Below are 20,817 nucleotides of genomic sequence, written 5' to 3'. Positions count from 1 at the left end.
GTAAGGGAGAGGGATAGAGAGTTAGAAACATTGATGAAAGAAACATCAATCAGCTGCCTCCCGCACGCCCCCCTCTGGGGATGTGCCCACAACCAAGGCACATGCCCCTGACAGGAATCAAACCCGCGGCCCCTGAGTCCGCAGGCCGACGCTCCATCCACTGAGCCAAACCAGCTAGGGCCAATGTGCTTTTTAAACATATCTCTTATTTTCCCCCCTTCTGATTTTCAAATCACATGCCTGCATCCCCCTCCACACCAATATCCCCCCAACACTGCAGAGCCCATAGCCAAGACTTTCCCAATGGGAGGGGCCAAGCAAGGCCTGTGCTGGTCTCTGTGCCCGGCACCCTGTCCCTGGGCTGGAGAGAAGGGTGGAGAATGGCAAGTCAGCAGGGGACAGGATTATTTTCCCAATAGTGAGAAGCAAACAGGCACCCTGACGCCACTGTTTCTGATCAAATAACCAGATGAAGAGAACAGAATGTTTTATGTACAATAACAAATTTCAGCTTCAATATCCATTTCTCTTTTTGAATAAGAAATGGAACCAGAATTCCTAAAGAAGTAAATGCCTTGAGAACAAGCAAATGCTTTTTGTTGAGCAGTTCTGGGGCCACCCAGGACTACATGGGCAGGGAACGAGGTACCTTCTCACAGTCACTCATCTTGGAATCCCATGCCCAGCACAAAGAAAAGCCCTCACTATGTGCCTCTTGAGTTGGAGGATAGGATTCTGCTCCCCAAGTCAACCAAACGGAGCTTCAGCCAGGCTGAGTCAAAACAACACAGGTTGGTATTAGCATGATACTGACCACCTGCTAGAGCAGCCGTGGGCAAACTACGGCCGAAATGAATAAAACTAAAAAAAAAAAGACCGTACCCTTTTATGTAATGATGTTTACTTTGAATTTATATTCAAAGTAAACATCACACAAACACTCCATCCATGCTTTGTTCCGGCCCTCCAGTCCAGTTTAAGAACCCATTGTGGCCCTTGAGTCAAAAAGTTTGCCCACCCCTGCTCAATCAATGTCAGCTGAATTGGAATCCGAAGGAATCCGATTCTGATTTTAAAATGAATCACATCAGTGGAGCCGGGTTCGGGGATAACAGCTGTTCGGGCTGGTTGACCACATTGCTCATCTCCCCACAGCTGTTATGGCCCCTGGAAGCCGCTCTGGAAGCACTGCCCTCCCCTAGAGGGGAACGTTACAGGCGCGGCCGGCCCAGAGCCCTGAGCTGTGCTGCAGGAACGGACCCTGCACCCCAACCCCCAACTCCAGCCTCTCCCCCACAATCTCCATCAGCACTAAACTGCCAGTCCAGGCCCAGCTCCCGAGGCCATGATGCAGATAGGTCAACGGTTCGCCTCTCTCTGCCAAGGGTGAGAAGGTGTTGGGATGTCATGAGATGCACACATGTAATTGTACCAGCATCCCCGTCACCCAGCGTTCTGGCCCGCGCTGTGTCACCATGCTTCATTCTCCCCGTGGTGGGAGGTGCTGCTGGTTACGTCCAGAAGCGACACTAAGGACACACCGCCCGGCGGACAGGGCAATCCAGAGTCGGGGGGAGAGCGCACACATTTTGGGAAACGTGTAGGAGACGCACTGCCAAAACGGTCCCACTTACTACACGGGGTCCACTGCTTGGAAACCTCCCTCTGCGACCTCTGACATGGGAGGGAACTGCAAACCCAAACTCGCTACCCCCTGGGCTGTGCTAACATGGAAAGCGTTTTGTGTTTCTCGTTGCCAAGTGGACTTGAGTACCGGCAGTGAGCCCTAAGGTTCCGGAGTTTCTAAAGGATGCCCAGGGATCAGTTCAGACAGCCCTGCTTGGTTGACCAGGAGGGCCGCTTAGGCCTTTCCTTCATTTGAAGGGACAAAGCCAGGATGGGTGACCCATCGCCAGCCTGACCTACCTGAAGAATCCCAGAGGGGCCCGCGCTCCCCAAAGTGTGTCCAGCCTCTGGAGCAGGGGTCCTCAAACTAGGGCCCGCAGGCCACATGCGGCCTGCCGAAAACATTTATCAGGCCGCCAGGTGTTTTTGCCACTGCTGCCTGTTGCTGAATTTGTTCATAGCTTTTTTTTAAAACTATAGTCCGGCCCTCCAACGGTCTGAGGGATAGTGAACTGGCCCCCTGTTTAAAAAGTTTGAGGACCCCTGCTCTGGAGCCAGGTGCTCCCAGCTTAGAGGGGGCAGCCCTGGGACATCCACTGGGAACTGGGGCCTGGGAAGATGGTGCTATGTGACCTCTCCCATGCCCTCTGGCCCATAATACCTCTGAGCAGGGACAAGGAGATACAAATGAGGAGCAGGAAAGAGGAAAGGATTGGAAAATAACAGCTAAAACGTACAAGCCAGGTGCTGCTCTAAACATTTTAACTATCTTAACGTATTTAATCTTTACAATCACCCACTGAGGGAACTACTGTAGTCATCTCACTTGACTAAAGAGAAACCAAGGCACAAAAACATTAAGCACTTTGCCCTAAGTCACCCTAGCGTGCGATGATGCTTTGATGTTACTCGAAGCAGAGTGAAGGGAGCTGGCTTTTGCCTGGTGGCAGGCGTCTGAGGTATTTTGAGGGTAGGTGAGAAAAGTGCAGTTCAGCATCCTCCTGGAAGAACTGGCCGATGTTGGAAATGTGAGTGAAACTAGGGCCTCTCTATTAGTTTGGCTGTTCTCTCTTGGCAGGAAAGACCCCAACTACCACCCGAATGAAGCACGTTCAATGCAAAACATGAGGCCACTGGTCGAACCCAGGCCCCAAAGGGTTTAATGAGAGATGACCGAGCTGAGACTGTCTTTCCCCAGAGGGTTTGGGGAATGGAGAGTTTTGAAACAACAGGTTGATTTGAATTCCATCTACTCCAGTTGACTTCTCTAGAACGGTAACTTCAGTAACAGCCTCTTATCACCCGGGGAAAGCAGCTCCAGGGAGCAGGTGCTAAGCCCTCCCAGCTGGCCCGGGCCTCAACCCCGAGGAGGGGAGATGAGGTCGTGGGGTCCAGCTTCTTTCCCCTCCATTCGGGCCCTGGCAGCCAGGGGCAGACCTCGCTGGCCAAATGCTGGCTGAAGAGGTCTCCTTTCTCTTCCCGGAGCCAAAACATTTCAAAGCAATTAAATCCGCTGACTTTACTACCTGGCCTACCTACCACCCCCTGCACTTTGCCATTCCTCACAACTTGACAGGCTCTTAAGATAGAGCACAGACTCACAGAGAACAGACTGACAGCTGCCAGGGGGAAGGGGGGTTAGGGATGGGGTGAAAAGGTGAAGGGATCAAGAATAACAAACAAAGTAGTAGACACAGACAACAGCATGGTGATTACCAGAGGGAACGGGTGGGGAAGGAGGTAGAAGAAGGTGAATGGAGGATAAATGGTGATGGAAGAAGACTGGGCTTGGGTGGTAAACACACAACGCAATATACAGATGATGTATTACAGAATTGTACACTGGAACCCTATATAATCTTGTTAACCAATCTCACTCCAATAAATTCAATTAAAAAAGAAAAGATCCGCTGCCACTGTGGCTCAGTTGGTTGGAGCATCATCCATGCACCAAAGTGTCTCCAATTTGATTCCCAGTCAGAGCACATACAGGAGGCAACTGATTCATTTTTCTTACATCGATGTTTCTCTTTCTCCCTCTCTCTAAAATCAATGATAAAAAAAAAACAACAACATATCCTCAGTTGAGAATTAAAAAAAAACACATCCTCACCTGGCTGGTGTGGCTCAGTGGTTGAGCATCAATCTATGAACCAGAAGGTCACATTCGAATCCGGGTCAGGGCACATGCCCAGGTTGCGGGCTGGATCCCTGGTGTGGGGCATGCAGGAGGCAGCCAATCAATTATTTTCTTTCATCATCGAAGTTTCTATCTCTCCCTCTCCCTTCCTCTCTAAAAATCAGTAAAAAATATTTTTTAAAAAGATCCTCTTAAGCTCCTTTCAACAGGATCCTTAGCGGCTCCCCCTGAAGAACACCTTGGCATCACCGTCTGCTCCCAGTCCTGTTTTCTCTTTCCTACCAAGGCAGCGAGCGCAGGTGCCACACATAATATGTTACACAAGGCTGATCATATTCTTAATAATTGAATAGAGACCATTATCTTTCTATTCAATCGTCTTGTGAATTCTGGCTGGATTCCCTGTCAAATATATTTTCATACAGTATTCATATCACCCCTTTGATAATTATTTAAACAAAAAAAGGCAAGAAAATAAGCTAGAAATCATCAGCCACCTTTACATTTCTCTTCATGCTGCTTATCTGCAGAAGCATACCCACCCCTAACACACACACACACACACACACACACACACACACTCGCACATACTCACACACACACCACATACACACACATACACTCACACACACATGCACATATATACACACACACACTCACACATACACACACACACTCACACTCGCACATACTCACACACACACACTCACACACACACACTCACACACTCACACTCGCACATACACACACACTCACACTCGCACATACTCACACACACACACACACTCACACACACACACTCACACACTCACACTCGCACTCACACACACTCACACACACACACTGGGTGAATCCCAAGGTATGTTACTCGTTTAGACATTTCTAACCTGAGCGATGATGAAGCATATCTATATGGTCCCTTTTTTAAACCTTGGCTTCATATCTTCTAAGTAAATAAGATGTGTGGGATGTATTGGTCTTCCATCTCTAAAATGTTATGAAGTGAAGACCTTATTTCTACTCTAACATCCACCATGTAGTCCACTCCTACAAGTTGCTTTTCAAAATGACCTTTCTCAGCACCCCTGGCCTTAAATTCCTAAATAAAGGAATGGTACGTATTAGAGAACAACTGAGAGAAATGAACAGTAAACCAAGTATCACTAAAAAAAAAACCATTATCATTTCCATAATGACTGAGCTGATACTTAGCCTCCAGAGAGACACATTTCCGGGACTTCTGAAATAAGATACAAAGATGCTAATAGACGTTTCCAAAGGAAAATCATTACCAAAATCCATTTCAATCTTCAGTCCTTCAAATGATTTTAGGGTGAGGGTAACAGAGGTAAGTTATCAATACAAGACTTGGTGGTACAAATAGGTCTGCTTCTCCTCATTTATTCTTCCATTCACACAGGAACTTGTCGAATTGCCATGTGCAACTTGAGAACCCAGAGGCAGACACAATATGTATACTCTATGGTTCCAATCCCGCTGAAGATGGCAAACCAGTAGAGGTGAAGATATAGCCATATCGGACGTAAAAAGCACAATGAACGCATTAAAGACTCGGTGAGACAATAGCTCAAGAGATGCCCATAGCAGTGTCTGATTAAAAGGAGGAATCCAAAGGAAGAGATGAGATCAGAGGGGAAATCTTTCATGGAGCAGTGAGGTTGGAACCAAGCCTTCAGGTCTGCCAGTGTTTAGGAATCATGGGGATCAGTGTCGACACCACCAAAGCTTATTTGGGGCCACCTCTGTTCACGTGTTTGGTTATAGAAGACAGTCAAAGGGAACACATGCTTCCGACAGAGTGCGTGGGTCCCGAAGCAAATGCTTGCAAATTAATTATATATGTGTGTGTATATGTATGTATGTTAGGCAACAAGATAAATATGCCTACTCTGGTGCTGTGTGAATATTATGCAAAAGAATAATTCATTTCTAACAACAGCACAGCTTTTAAGTTTTAAATGCCTCCTGTCATGAGACTGAAGGGAGTTTCCATCCTTCACAAAGATGTTACACAAAGAGGAAAATGAGATGATGGTTGTTCAATTCGTTCATTCATTTAAAAAACGTGTGCCTGTTAGGTGCCAGGCACTACTTAGGATTCAGCACTGGACAGACAGACAAGTCTGCTCTCATGGAGCTTGCATTCGAATGGGAGAGAGGGGACAAGGACAGAGGGGATGTGGACAGATGGGCAATGAGATAGGGGGAACAATAAGGGCCATAAAGGAAAATCTAACGGGACGGGGATAGAGAGTGATGCGGGATGCAGTGCTAGATACATGAGACCCCTCTGAGGAGATGACACAGCCGCAGAGGCCTGAATGCAGGCAGGGATGGACCTTGTGGTAGCTGGAAATGCACAGGTTGTGAGAGGTCAGTCTGACACAGAAAGGAACATTCTAGTGCCCTTCTCCCTCCCTTCCCATCACCAAGATATGCCTGGAAGGCCCTCCTCCATACCTACACATTCTATGCATCTTTTGATGCCCACGGAGACAAGAAATTTGAGGCACTGATAGAGGAACCAAAATAAGAACAAAAGACAATAATAATAGTTAACATTGTGGCGGGTACTTACAATGTGTGAGGCACCGTTTTAAGCATCTTACAAGTATTAACTCATTTAATCCTCACAGCAACATTAGAGGGTAGATGCTCTAATTGTCCTTATTTTATGAGTGCAAAACAGAGGCACAGAGAGGTTAAGAAACTTGCCCAAGGTCCCATAGCACAGAAGTGGTAGAGTCAAGATTTGAACTCAGCAACCTGGAGCCAAGCCTGTTCCTGTAAGCCTTCTGCCCTAGAGGACAACAACGTGGCAGAAGGATGGAAAACCTGGGAGCTCTGGGGAAGTGATAAATAAACGAGACATCAGGCTGGGAAAGAGATGAGAGAAAGCCTGGACAGGTCTCTGTTCTCTCACAGTTGGGTGTGTCCTACAGCAGGGCTTGGTCCAGGCCACTTACCCTAATTATTATGTGGCATTTGCTAAGTGCATACCCTGTCCAGAGGCCAAGCAGGGAAGCTGAAGTGACAGGCAGCTGAAACAGAGCTCCAGGGTTGCCACCCCCCACCCCCGCTCCTGCCACCAGCTCGCCTGAAGGCCGCTGGCCAAGCAGACCTGACAGGAGGCCCACAGTTAGCTCTCGATTTTGAATCACTAACTTTCAACTATTTCCTCTTGGACTCTGATTGAATTTACAAACAGCATGAACATTTTTCAAATGCCTGTAGGAGCTTGTTGAGTTAACCCGAGTGACTCATTATTGCAGCATCAGCTCATTCTCCTTTCCTCCTGGTGATGAGACACCCTCCCACACCCACCCGAGGGGAGGAAGAGAGCAGACTCCTCTCTTTTATTAAATTCTTCCCACCCAAGTCCACAGAGCAATGGATTTCCTGGAGTCCGAGGCCTGGGTGCCTCCAATAGTTGCCTAGGCAACTTTGAGAAATTGTGTATGTATGTGTGTGTGCATATATGTGCATGTGTGTGCATGCCTGTATGTATGTATGTATGCATATATGTTTGTGTGTGTGCCTGGGTCTGCGTGTGGATCGTCACCGTCAGGACAACTTCAGACATTGAGAGAAACAGTGGGTCAAGGGTGTTAGACTCCAGGCACTGAGGATTGATTTGAGGGCTGCTGGATTCACTGTCTTTCCTGTAGGTACATGTATTATAGTTCACCTGATAGTGGGGGCAGGGGGGGAAGGGCTGTGAGTGGGGAGAGAATATCACACACACAAAATCAAAAGTCATCTGGCATTTAACTTCTTTTTTCTGTGTGTGTATATTTTGATTAATGTCAGAGAGGAAGGGAGAGGGGGAGAGCGAGAGAGACATCAATGATGAGAGAGTCATTGATTGGCTGCCTCCTGCACACCCCACACTGGGGATCGTGCCCACAACACAAGCATGTGCCCTGACCAGGAATCGGACTGTGACCTCCTGGTTCATGGATTGACACTCAACCACTGAGCCACACTGGCAGGGCTGTCATTTAACTTGTAATAGCGTCACACTAAGAAGTTGGAAAATCCCTAAGGGGAAATGCTAAAGAGAAGCATCTCTGCCCTGTTCTTCTATATTTGTGGAATATCTCCCTCTCTAGGGAAAAAAGTACCACTTTCTGCTTTAACTGGGCCCTCTGTTCAGAAGGCTGGAGAGAAGACATGAAAACCAGCCTGAGGTTTTGTTGGTGACTGTGGCCTTGAATCTCATCCCAAATCTCCTCGGCCACCTCCACCTCACCCTGCCCTCTGCAGCTTTCCTAGGCAGTCCGCAAGCTTTGGACTGTCCACAAACCCACAGCGAGGACGCCCTGCCTAGTGGCTCTTCCCTACCTGGAGGGACAGCATGTTGTGTGATCCGAGAGACACCCACAGGGCGGTGCCACATGAGCACCCCACCCAGCAGATGTGCCACGTGCCTTCTTCTTGGGTACCGCACCCTAGTGATCATGGGGTGGGCCCTCCTTTCCAGGCTCTCTGAGCCTGGGGTGCTCAAGCTCTGATCTCACCGCATTTCCAACCTCCCTTCCCCCTTTATTTCCAAGTTGTCTCCCAGCCCCCCACCACCCCTCCCCAGTTCTGAGAAAGTCTACTCCTTCATGGAGCAGCTGATGGAAGAAGAAATATTTCCATAGAGAGCTGTTAAATCAAACATGCAAATCTCAAGGCCAAGACACAGGGCCAAAAAGAAATTGGCATGTGGTAGAGAAGCCCATCTGTGTTGGGTAAGGATGTGCCTGGCATTTCTTGGTTGGGTATTTCAAATTGGGAGAGCAAAGCTGCTATCCTTCAGGCCCCCCAACGTCACCGCTTCACGTGTCTCATTAATCTGTTTGCCACTAACCAGGGAGTGACAGCAAGCAAGTCACCTAACCATTCCACTCCCCAGTCTCCCCCTCCACAAAATGAGATCTTACCTCCCAGTGGGAGCATCATTTTGAGTGAGTCAGTTCTGTATCACGTAGGCCTGTCCCTAAATATCTCTCAAGCCATCCTTGCCCCCGGGGCATTTCCCAACACTCCTGGGGGAAAGGAGCCTCCTATTGAAAACCATTTCAGATGGTCTGAATTGGTGAATTAAACACTAAGCATTTTACATGGATCAAGATATAGGTAGTACATTGCATAAATTAATTTTTATTTCAGCTTACACATTTGGAGTTAGGGCCTCCCTAATCCCCTACACAACTCTAAGTAAACAAAGTATAAATCTGGATCCCAAATTGGATGAAAGAATTCCATCTTATTCAGATGACAAAATTTCAAGTATTTCATTGACTTGATCACTAGACACCAGCTGATCAGAAAGACCCAAGATTTTTAACTACATTTTTATATTACATGGTATAGGCATTCCTAAAATATCCACAACAGAAAAAGCTCTTTTTCGCATCCAAAATCCATTCCCCCTAATTAAATTATTTTCTCATTTCCACAGAGAGCTGTTAAACCAACCATGCAAACTATCCAGGCCCCACAGATTCAGGAGGAGAAAGAAATTAGAAGACAGGTAAGCCAACCCTTAGCACCAAAGTGAATGCAGCCCATGCAGTTTATGCTAACCAAACCCCAATTCCTCTTTGAGTTGTGTATCTTATAATCATGTCATTCTAGGTTGTCATTTCCAAGGTCATCTAAGTCCTGCTCCTCGTCCATGCAATTTTATCCTTCCTTGGAAATACTTGACAGGCCTCTGACCAGATTCCTCTTTCCTCTTTCGAGAATTCTAATTGTTGGAAAGTTCTTTCTCATATAAAATTGCAATCTGATTTCATAGGATGTCTGTCTTTACCTGGTGCTGACCTCGGAAACACCATGGGGTGAGTCTCTGCTCTTGCCAGTGGCATCCTGGCGACAATTAGGGACTTTCTTTCAGCCTCTTTAGTCTGGCTTCTCTTCCTTGTTCCTTCAAGGTTTCCCCCAGCCATGATTCCAGACCCTTTTCCTTGGTGGTTTCCTGCCTACCTATGTGCTCCGATTACTAAGGTCTCTCCTGAAATGAAAACCGGAACACCATCTTCTCAAAGTAGCCTGATACTACATTTCCCAAAGCGTGTTCCCAGGAACACCAACCCTGTGCAATGCCACCCCAAAGGTTGCACTGGACACATGAATGTGGGAAATACAAACTTTATCCTTAGAGAGTCTCAAAACAAGGGAGCGTGTTAGAGCTCTGAGCAGTTGTGGAGAGAACCTGATTAGTGGAGTTTATGCCAATATGCTTCAGTGATATTTGACTTGAAGACTCTATTTCCCCCACATAACACAATTTCAGGAAAGGCGGGTCATTTTCACTCTGACTGACCTCCAGCTAGCTAAGACTCCTAACACTTCACTGTATTTCCCAACCCCACTCTCTTTTACCTTAGCCCTACCCCCCCCCGCCCTCATCTCCTCGACATCCAGGATCTAATAACATTAGAATAAAGAACTCTATTGCACTAGCCAACTGTAGTTAGGAAATTCCTTCTTAAAGCAAAACATCTTTGGGGGACATAAATAACCAATTCCATAATGTTCCTGTCTTGTACATGTGAACTTTCACATATTACATTTCATCTCTTCAGCAAGCCGTAACACAATGAATGCAGTGCTACCACCTACCACAGGGATTTCTTTTTAGGTGACTGATGTTTGTCATTAACTTCACTGACAAATACGAAAGACAAGGAGAAAATTGGAAATACTTTTGGTTACTTTTAGCACATATAGTGTATCTGAATCTATTCAGTTAAAGTATATATTTTTTGCCTTCCACAGAAGATTTTATGTATAATAATTTTCCTAGGCACTGGGAACCTGGCTACTTAAGGAAACCCCATGGTGAAGCTTTTGCAAATTAAGCAAATATCCTGTCATGCATCTGTTGTAGGTTCAGATGCATATATACTAATTGAGGGCATTCTGCTTTGGGTTTTTTAAGCACAGGGGAGAGCAACCATGCATAGTGCATCCACTAAACTTTGTTGAGGGAATGAGCACAGTAGTTGATATGAAGGGCCAAAGACGGCCTCCCAGGATCGTGCCACAGGGCCCAATACTTGCACCCCTAGCGTGGAGCTTTTGGGGAGTGGGCTCCAGGAGTCGATGTGAAAAGCCACAGTGTGACATGGAGGAGTGGTGCCAGCCCTCACTAACCCCTGCTTCTCTTACTGAGTCTTCTGTTTCTACCACTTGTATGAAAGCAGAATAAGGTGCTGGGTAAGAAGCTAAACTTTCCAAGCTTCGTATCCCAGATCTACCACTCGCTAGCCATGTAGCTTTGAGCAAATTTAAAAAAATCTCTCTGTGCCTCAGTTTCCTTATCTGCTACATGCAACGGCCTCCTAGGGCCATTACAGGGATTACATGAGTGAGTTCCTATACGGTTGTGAGAACAGGGCTGGCACAGGCTCAGGAGTGTGAGTGAGGGCTCTCACATTTCCCCTTTCCCTGTTTGATCTCTCACACTCACTGCTTTCCACTTAACACTAATACCTTAGACTGGATCTTCATTACTTTTCGCCTGGACCATTCAGCCTCCACCTCCAAATCTCCACATCCAGGCTCCCTCCCAGCCACTTCACACACTAGTGCCTGACACATTCACAACAACCTGCTAATACCAACTCAGCACTTGACACCCAACTTCTTTGGGGTTGTCAGTGCCAAGTGCTATTATATTTGCATTTTTCAGACAGAGATACAAGGACATTTCAAAACCCCAGGGGAAGACAATTCAGAAGGAAACTGAAAATCCCAAACTGCCAATTTGTCAGTTCATCACTCCAGCTGCAAATGTTTTTTTAACCAAATCTGAGAGACTGCAATTCTAATAAAAGGCAGTTTCTATGAAGGATCTATAAAGAGAAGAAAAAAGGTAGTAATGGAACAGGTTCCACTTAATTGATCATTCATTGCAACAACCTTGACACATTTACTTACACACACACACACACACACACACACACACAACTACACATACACACACGAGTCACGGACGGTGTTCAATAATCACGTACTTTTTTAACTCCACAGTAGTCATTTAGTGCCCCAAAGTAGAGGTGGATCAACTACAGCTTAAGGAAACCAGAGGACGGGGGAAGTGTGAGCTAAAGAGAATGGTGGGACTTTCTCTGGCCCAAAGGATGGGCAGCATTTGGATTGTCACCAAAGGATGAAGGTGGAGGGAAGACAGCCTGGAGGCCAACAGTCACGGTTTGTTTTGATTCTATCAAAAGCTTGAGGAAGTTGGGCTGTAAAGCTCCATTCTGACAGGTGATGCTGAATGGCAACCCACACACACTTGGCAATGAAAAGACGTCTGCTGCCATTGCCCACGTCTGAATGTAGACACGGCCAATTCCCGGCTCTCCGACCCGAATTTAACTCCCCAGAACCTGATAGTGGTAGCTAGGACAGATAAAAAACTTGAAATATGCAACATAATATTACCTCCTGAGAGGTACCCCACAAAATCAACACATACTGCAACACTGCCACTACTCCATCAATACCCCCTGACTGGCGCCTGGCAGTGGCTGCTGCTTTATCACACGCTCTTGCCCACAGGCCTAAAAGCGGCTCCAGAATCTTTCTCCTCACAGCGTCCCAGGCAGCTGCCACCAACCAGACTGGCGCTGGCGCGGGCAATGGGATTCATGCTCTATTCCAATGTTGTTTAATCAGCAATTTGTAACAAATGCGATGCTCTCGGCTGTGGGGCATGAATGGTTCATCAGGCCTCACCACTGTCTTGATGACATATTCTTCAAGAATCTCACCCCCTGCTTCTCTGATTGCAAGCTTCCCAGAACACTTCTATAACTGCCTTGCCATTTAGATTTGTGTGTGTGTGTGTGTGTGTTTGTTAATCCTCACCCGAGGGTATTATTTTTACAACTAGAGGCCTGGTGCACAAGTTCATGCATGGATGTGGTCCCTCGGCCTGGCAGGCCATCAGGGCCATCTCTCCCAGTCCTGATCAGGCTTGGCAAGAGGGACCACGGGAGGTTGACCGGCCACGGGAGGTTGGCTGTGGGAGCACACTGATCACCAGGGGGCAGCTCCTACATTGAGCATCTGCCCCCTGGTGGTCAGTGCACATCATAGCTACTGGCCGTTCATCTGGTCATAAAGGTCGCTTAGGCTTTTATATATATAGATTGATTTTCAGAGAGAGTGGAAGGGAGGGAAGGGGGAGAGAGAGGAAAACATCAATATGAAAGAGACACACTGATTGGTTGCCTCCTGCACACACCCCGACCCAGGCCAGGATCTAGCCCAGCCGTAGTGGGCAAACTACGGCCCGCGGGCTGGATCCGGCCTGTTTGAAATGAATAAAACTAAAAAAATAAAGACCATACCCTTTTATGTAATGATGTTTCCTTTGAATTTATATTAGTTCACACAAACACTCCATCCATGCTTTTGTTCCGGCCCTCCGGGCCAGTTTAAGAACCCATTGTGGCCCTCGAGTCAAAAAGTTTGCCCGCCCCTGATTCTAGCCTGCAACCCAGGTTGCATGCCCTTGACCAGGAATCGACCTTCAGTGCAAGGGCCAATACTCCAACCTCTGAGCCAAACCGGCTAGGGCTAGATTTTCTTAATGGGACAGAATTCGGTGGCCAGAGAGCACAAGTGAACAAGAACACAAAACCCCTGAGAAAACCAGAGAAGTTGTATTTTTCATTGTGAAGTTGATAGGACGGTGTCAACACCAGTTTTTGTGAGTGGGATTAGCATTAAGTCTGTTCCCAAACGTGCTGTCCTCTGGTTGTGCCTCAAAATCAAGTTATAGGAACTTCAAGCTGGGACCAGATCCCAGACCACAGGGGCTCCGCTATAGTCTGTCAATACCCCCAGACAGCAACCTGATTTCCTCAATCTTCCTGATGGCATCAGACTCGGTTTCCTCATCTGTAACATGGGTGGTTATCCCTAGGTGGCTGCTCTGAGCATTAAAACAGCTGAGGTGTAAATCACACAGCATCATGGCAGGTACACAGTAGCTACTCACTAATGTTAACTGTCTGCCATTCCCCTTAACTGGGACCTCATCACTTCTCACCTGGACAGCTGTCACGTTTTCCTGTCTGGTTTTGACTCTCTGCCACTCCAATGAACCCTCTTCCTCAACCCTGACAAAGTGAGCTTCCGATCATGACACTTCCCTACTCAACCCTTGCTGGCTCCCCAGCACCTATAGAATAAAGTCCAAAGTCTCAGGCTGACATGCAGAATCTTTCACAAGCTAGCCCCTGCCTACCTCCTCATCCTCACCTCCCCCGCTGTCCACCACCCACCTGTCCCCAAATACCTGGATCATGCACCTTCCCCTGGCACGCGAGGCACTTCTACGCTTTGCATCCTTCTGATCCTGCGTCCTGTGCAGCCAGCACCTTCCCAACCTCTGCTTTGAAAAATTCGACTGATTCTTCAAGGCCCATTCATAGTTATCTCCCTCTATGAAGCTCCCCTGATAAGCACCCTTGTTCAACTGACAAGCAGAATTAATCCTTCCCTATTCCAGTCTCCCACTAATGTAGCCCTTACCTGAACTGAAGCTATGTTGAAGGTAGGAAGATATTTTTTAAATTTCTTAGAATGTTTAAAGTTATTGACCCCGAGAAGAATGTGTGATTTCAAAATATTATCATAACCAGCATTTCCTGATATGCCAGGCTCCAATCTCACGTACTCCTCACAACAACTCTAGGGCGCTCATATTGTCCCCAGTTTACAGATGAGGAAATGGGAGGATGGGGAGGGTTTACAGCTGGCCCACCAGCGCCATCTAGAAAGTGGTAAGCAGGGATTCAAACCCAGGTGGCCTGGCTGCAGACCCCAGAGGCTGGACCACTGCAGTCAGATGGTTGGTCCTTAGTGCTCTTGGGCGAGTCCACCCGCACTGTGCAGTTTGGGTATTGGGGGTAGACTAGTGGGAAGAAAGGCATGTAAAATAATAATTTCAGTACAACCAGTACATGAGACAAGGAAGACTTACACCTACAAGCATCAAAAAAAAACAAGCAATCCAATTTAAAAATTGGCAGACCACCTCAATAAATATTTCTTCAAAGAAGACATACAGAAGGCCAACAGACATATGAAAAGATGCTCAACCTCACTAATCATCAGGAAATGCAAATCAAAACCATAATGAGTTTTTACCTCATACCTGTTGGAATGGCTGTTATCAAAAAAGTCCAACAATAAACGCTGGCAAGGATGTGGAGAAAAGGGAACCCTCGTGCACACTGCTGGTGGGGTTGCAAATTGGTATGGAAAACAGTATGGAGGTACCTCACTATATTAAAAATAGAACTTCCATATGACCTAGCAATTCTACTTCTGGGTATCTATCTGAAGAAAATGAAAACACAAATTCAAAATGATATATGTACCCCTCTGTTCATTGCAGTACTTATAATAGACAAGACATGGAAGCAACACGGGTGTCCATCAACAGATGACTGGATAAAGAAGATGTGCTATACATGTATAGCGAAATATTACTCGTTCATAAAAAAATTAAAACCTTGCCATTTGAAACAACATGGATGGACCCAGAAAGTATTATGCTCAGTGAAGTCAGTCAGACAGTGAAGGAACAATACAATACCATATGGTTTCACTTACAGGTGGAAACTAAGGGAAAAAAACAAAATAGGAACAGACTCATAGATATAGAAAACAAACTGATGGCTGCCAGGGGGAAGCAGGTGGAGAAATGGGCAAAAGGCGTGGAGGGAAATAAGAGGTACAGATTTCCGGCTATAAAATCAGTAAGTCCCCCGGATGTAATATACAGCATAGGGAATAAAGCCAAAAATATGGCAATGACTTTGTACAGTGACAGGTGGTTATTAGACTTATTGTGGTGATCACTTCGTTTGGTATATAAATGTTGAATCACTCTGTTGAATACCTAGAGCTAATATATTGTATGTCAACTATGCTTTAAAAGAAAACAGAATGCGTTCCTTGCATCTGTATGACTCAAGGTCCGATTATAAAGGCTTGAATGTATGCGTTCAATGGAAGATTCTTTTAGAGATCAAAACCCCTTGAAGAGCCTAAGGAATAAGAGCTAATGATGGAACTTCAGGCTTCCCAGAAGATCGGTGGTGAAGGTGTTGGGGGACTAGGGGAGTCTGCCGGTACCTTCAAGTCACACCATGTAGACAGAAGCATTAGCCAGCCCTGGATAGACTTAAAAATGACACCCCTAGCCTTGCCCTGCCCTTGGAGAAAACCCCAAGCTCAGGTTTGCACTGTCACCGGATCCACCCTCCCCACTGGGAGGTGAGGTTGCCAGGGTGAGGAGTGGGGCCTGGAACTGGTTTTTTGAGCAGCTGGAACCTGCTCCATTGTCTGCAGCCCAATGGCTGGGCCATCGAAGAACCAGCAGGACTGGCCCCGGGCCAGCTCCTTTTCAGCTTTTATAGGCACTCGCTCTAGGGAGGAAATTGAAACCAGGCAGGTGTTCTTTCTCACAAAAGATTGCTTCTCAGTCCACTCGTGGAAGGACAGAGCAGTATTCTGACCAGGATTGTCCCTGGGAGGGTCAGGCAGGCTTCCTGCTGCCTTCTCCGTCTCCTGGTGGCACCGGTGCCTGCAGCTTCCTCCGCTCCAGCCCGGGTGGGAGAGGAGGTGTGGTGCAGAGGAGGTTCATTTGTTCTGCTTTTCCTAATCTGTCCATAAGCAAACTTTCCCTTGAAGCAATCCACCCCTTCTCTGTTCCCTGACCCTCTCCCTCTCCGGGTGCCTAGATTTCAGGAGCTGGTGGGTCAGGCCCACAACCCGCAGGTCCCCTCCTCCGCTACCCGGCTTTCCTTCCTTGCAGGACTGTGACGGGAAAATCAGGAGAAAAATCAGCCTCAGAGGGCGCTGGTGGTCAAGGGTGAGCGGGAGGCCGGGGAGCAGACAATGTCATTTCTCACTGCACCCCTAATTGGTTGTCGCTGCCTGTCAGAAAATGATGACAGAACTCCGAGGATGGCCCAGTGAGTCAGAGACCGGGCTGGGCCAGCTGGGGCACCGGGCTGGGACCCCTGACCTGTGCACAGGGCCTGTAGGAGATTTATTTTCCAAATAAACCACCCAATCCATTCCTGACACGCAGGCCACGCTCGAGGTTTGTGCAAGTAAAGAGGGAGCAAGAGCTCAGACTCATCCATTGGTTTGAAATGACTTCATTTAACAAATCTAGTTTTTCAGCCCCATGTTCAAGACCTTGGTCAATGCCGGAGGGGAGCGGGGGAATAGGAAAAGCGCGTCAAAGATGAGTCAGCCAGGGGCGGCCACCCCCAGCTTGCAGGGGATGACGTGTGTAAATAAATGTCAAGGGGTGGAAAATGAGAAGTGCCTGAAGGCAAGGCCCAACCAAGTGCCAGGAGGGTTCGGAAGAAGGAGAAACGATCCTGTGGATTTAAAACAAAATCCAAGCCGAACTGGTTTGGCTCAGTGGATAGAGCGTCGGCCTGTGGACTGAAGAGTTCCAGGTTCGATTCCGGTCAGGGGTATGTACCTTGGTTGTGGGCACATCCCCAGTGGGGGTCGTGCAGGAGGCAGCTGATCGACCTCTCTCATCGATGTTTCTAACTCTCTATCCCTCTCCCTTCAGCTCTGTAAAAAATCAATAAAATATATATTTTTAAAAAAATCCAAGAGCAGAGCATCTGAAAAGTCACACTCGTAAACCACTAGAGAGGCCTCGATTTTCAGTGGCAGGTTTGTGACCAAACTACTCAGCCGTGAGGTGCTTTGCAAGTAATCTGTTGTTCATCCGTGATGTTTAATGAGCACCTACAATGTGCCAAGCCGCAGGCCAAGGATACAGCCGTGACCGAGACAAGCACAGGCACCCAGAAGCGGAGCTCACAATATAAAGCTTTCCGAGCGCGGCCGCTGAAGGAACGGACGGTGTGCACCGTGCCAGGAGCCATTCTCATGGGAGCAGGAGGAGACAGCAGGGCGGGAACGGAGGGCCGGCCAGGGCAGGAGGGATCACAGTACAGAGTCCAGACCCTATCCTAGAGCAATGTGAGGCCGCTGAAGATTTAAAGCAGGGCTCTGACACGGGGAGATGTGCTTTTCTACAAATCACCTTGGTTGTCCATAAAGAAGGGATCCTAGCCCGGCTGGTGTGGCTCTGTGGTTGAGCATCAACCTATGAACCAGATGGTCACAGTTCAATTCCCGGTCAGGGCACATGCCCGGGTTTCAGGCTCGTTCCCCAGTAGGGGTTGTGGAGGAGGCAGCCGATCAACGATTCTCTCTCATCATTGATATTTCTATATCTCTCTCTCCCTCTCTGAAATCAATAAAAAGATATTTATTTTTTAAAGAAAGGATCCTAGAAAGCCAGACCACCTATGGAAAGACCACTGCTACCTTTTAAAACTAAGAGCAAATTCAAGGTTCCCCTCCGTGGCCACTCTGCCTTGTCATGCTTATGCCGGATACGCCTTCTCAATAGCTAGTGTTGCAGAACCGCAGCTCCAGAGCTGCGCTGTAGGCCAAGGTCCAAAGAAAACAAAGAAGGGTCGTCAGCAGCTGTGATTGCAAATCACTGCACTGCAGGCATATTGTGACTTGATAGTGGCTGCCATTTCCTTTTTAATTTGTCCCATGGTAATTTTTTAAGTAAAGAGCACCTGTGGCGTTATTAATTTTCTCATTAAATTGGAAAGTGCAAGGGAGACGGGGATTATCAATACCTGGGTAGGGCCGTGAAATATAGCGTGGGTACCTGTGTCAACAAGCAGCCTGTGTATCCCAGAGGAAGGAAGGCCGAGAACCACGGCACCAGCAGAGTTCGGGGGTAACTCTGCGTGCCGCACTACAGTCAGTCATTCTATTTGGTAGCCTGTGGTTGGGAGTTTGGTTTCAAAGGCATTAGGAAGTCGCAGACACAGGGAGAAGTCAGAGCACAACATCTGTCTAATCTCCAGACCATCTAATGCTCCTGGTCCTCCCCAGGGTAAAAGTGATATCTTTACAACGCTGTGCAAGGACTTACATGTTCTGCCCCCTGCCCCCTCCCCAGTCTCTCCCTCTGACCTCACCCCCTCCCACGATGTCCGCCTCCCTCTGCTCCAGCCACGCTGGCCTCCTGGTTCTTCCCACAGCACATGCCTGCCCCAGGACCTTTGCATGTGCTATTTCCCCCAGAGCTATGCGTGGCTCTCTCCCTCCCCTCCTTCAAGTTTTCACTCAATGTTTTATTTTTTATTTTTAAGGAGCTTTGAAAAGCAATATTCTTTATCCTTAAGAATGCTGCTAACCAAGATCATGATGTTTTGTCAGTGCCCATAACATATTCAACGAGCCGTCGTGTAAAAGTTTCCTACCAAAACCATAACAGACAAATACATTCACCAGCAGTTGGATATAAGAAATCCTGGCCACCCAAAGAACAGAGGCCTAAGAAACCATCCAGCGGGTTGGGCCAGCCAGAAAGAAAAGCAGCTGCTGACCCAAAACCGTAAGTGTCTGACGCGGGCAGCATAGGTGAGCATCAGGGATCCTGTTGGACGTTAAAGGTAAGCCATCTCCACGGTGGTGATGTCACTGAGAAATCTGTAGCTGCTGATAACCAACAAAGTTTAAGATTCTTGACATCACACTTTAACCCTGAGGGAATGGTCATGCAGAATCCAACTTGGCAACACAACGGCCAACACACACCGCACTGCGGCTTTCCCGGAGTGCCTTCCTTAAACCGCACAACTCGCTCCACTGCTCCCCTGGCCTGCTCCCGGCCACGGCACTTCTCGTCTTTAATAAATGAGAGCTCGCGTGTTTTGTTTGAGTCTGTCTCCTGGTCCAGCTGGGAGGTGAGCTCCACAGAGCAGGGACCTGTGTCTTGGTTCATAGGGCTCTATTTCCAGCGCCCACCCCAGGACCCCACACAAGCAGGGGTGGGGTGAGTGTTCACAGACCCGGAGGTCAGAGGTGTTCTGTTACTTTACCTTTAGCAAGCATTCGGTTATCTTTCTGACTTTCTCTCTTTTATTTTTTTTAGCCACAACAACAAAACCCACCTTCCTAAATATGTGTCGCTTAGATTAAACTCAAAGTCAGTCTGCTGACACTGCAGCCACTGGCCAAATTACACTGGGGCGAGGGGTGGAACCTGAGTCTAAAAACGAATTACAACTGACCCCGGAAGTCAGGGGTCAGCTGAGCTTACATGACCCTGTTTATAAAAACAACCCTGAAGGCTTTCGTCTCCTTTTCTAATGCTTTCGGATTCAGCCTCACCACAGACCCAGTTCCCAGATTTAAAAAACACTGAGGCAGTACAAAGCGGCTGTCCCACAGCTACTGGGTTGGTGAAAGTAATCTTGGGGATCTAAGATATTTTGTGCATAAGGCATTCTTTATTCCTGCAAAACGCTGGGCTTGCCTTCGGGTCTGGAGCCAGCCCCTGGGTCCCTGCACCGCTCAGTCGCTCCCCTGCATTCTGAGATCTGTCACAAGCAGCCTCAGAGACTCAGCATGCAGCTGCGGCCTGGGGTTGTCCCGTGGGAAGAAAAGAGGCAGGTGAACAGACCCTGGCTCGCACTGCCGGGAACTAAAAGCAGGAGACGGGGGGGGGGGGGGAGGGGGAGGGACTCAATCATCAAGAAGACACATTTCAAAGATGCCAAACCACTGGAAAGAAATTGCCACTTAACGTTGCATCCTGACACCCAAAGACTTTCAGACAAGTGGTAGAGTACATTCTGGCCACTAGACGAGGGTCCCTCTGAGCATGTGGCCTGGGGTCCAACTCTGGCCTCCAAATTCACCACCAGGACCCTGAGCCCCTCCCTGGCACCGGACACTTTAAAAACAGCACAGCCAGGTGCTGCCGGACAGTGATAGGTGCTATCATCGCCGGGGAGGGTGGGGCACCAGCAACCCTCCGTGGCACTCCGCTATCACCGTAAAATATCCATCAGACCCTATCTCCCACAGCCACGCCGCCGCTCTTTGCCCTTCTGCCTTAGACGTTCCTTCCTCTAGTTCAGCGGTTCTCAACCTGTGGG

The 20,817-nt window shown here is 47.9% G+C and overlaps 1 protein-coding gene across 12 annotated transcripts in view; it reads right to left on the bottom strand.

Annotated features, from left to right (window-relative positions):
* The window catches only part of ANK1 (ankyrin 1), a 203,346-nt gene that overhangs the window by 108,618 nt on the left and 73,911 nt on the right, over nt 1-20,817 (bottom strand). The window lies entirely within an intron of this gene.

This window comes from Myotis davidii, unplaced genomic scaffold (genome assembly GCF_000327345.1).
Source record: "Myotis davidii unplaced genomic scaffold, ASM32734v1 scaffold93, whole genome shotgun sequence".
Lineage (NCBI taxonomy): Eukaryota > Metazoa > Chordata > Mammalia > Chiroptera > Vespertilionidae > Myotis > Myotis davidii.
The sequence above is the reverse complement of the archived record's forward strand: the minus strand, read 5'-3'. Positions and strand labels throughout refer to the sequence as shown.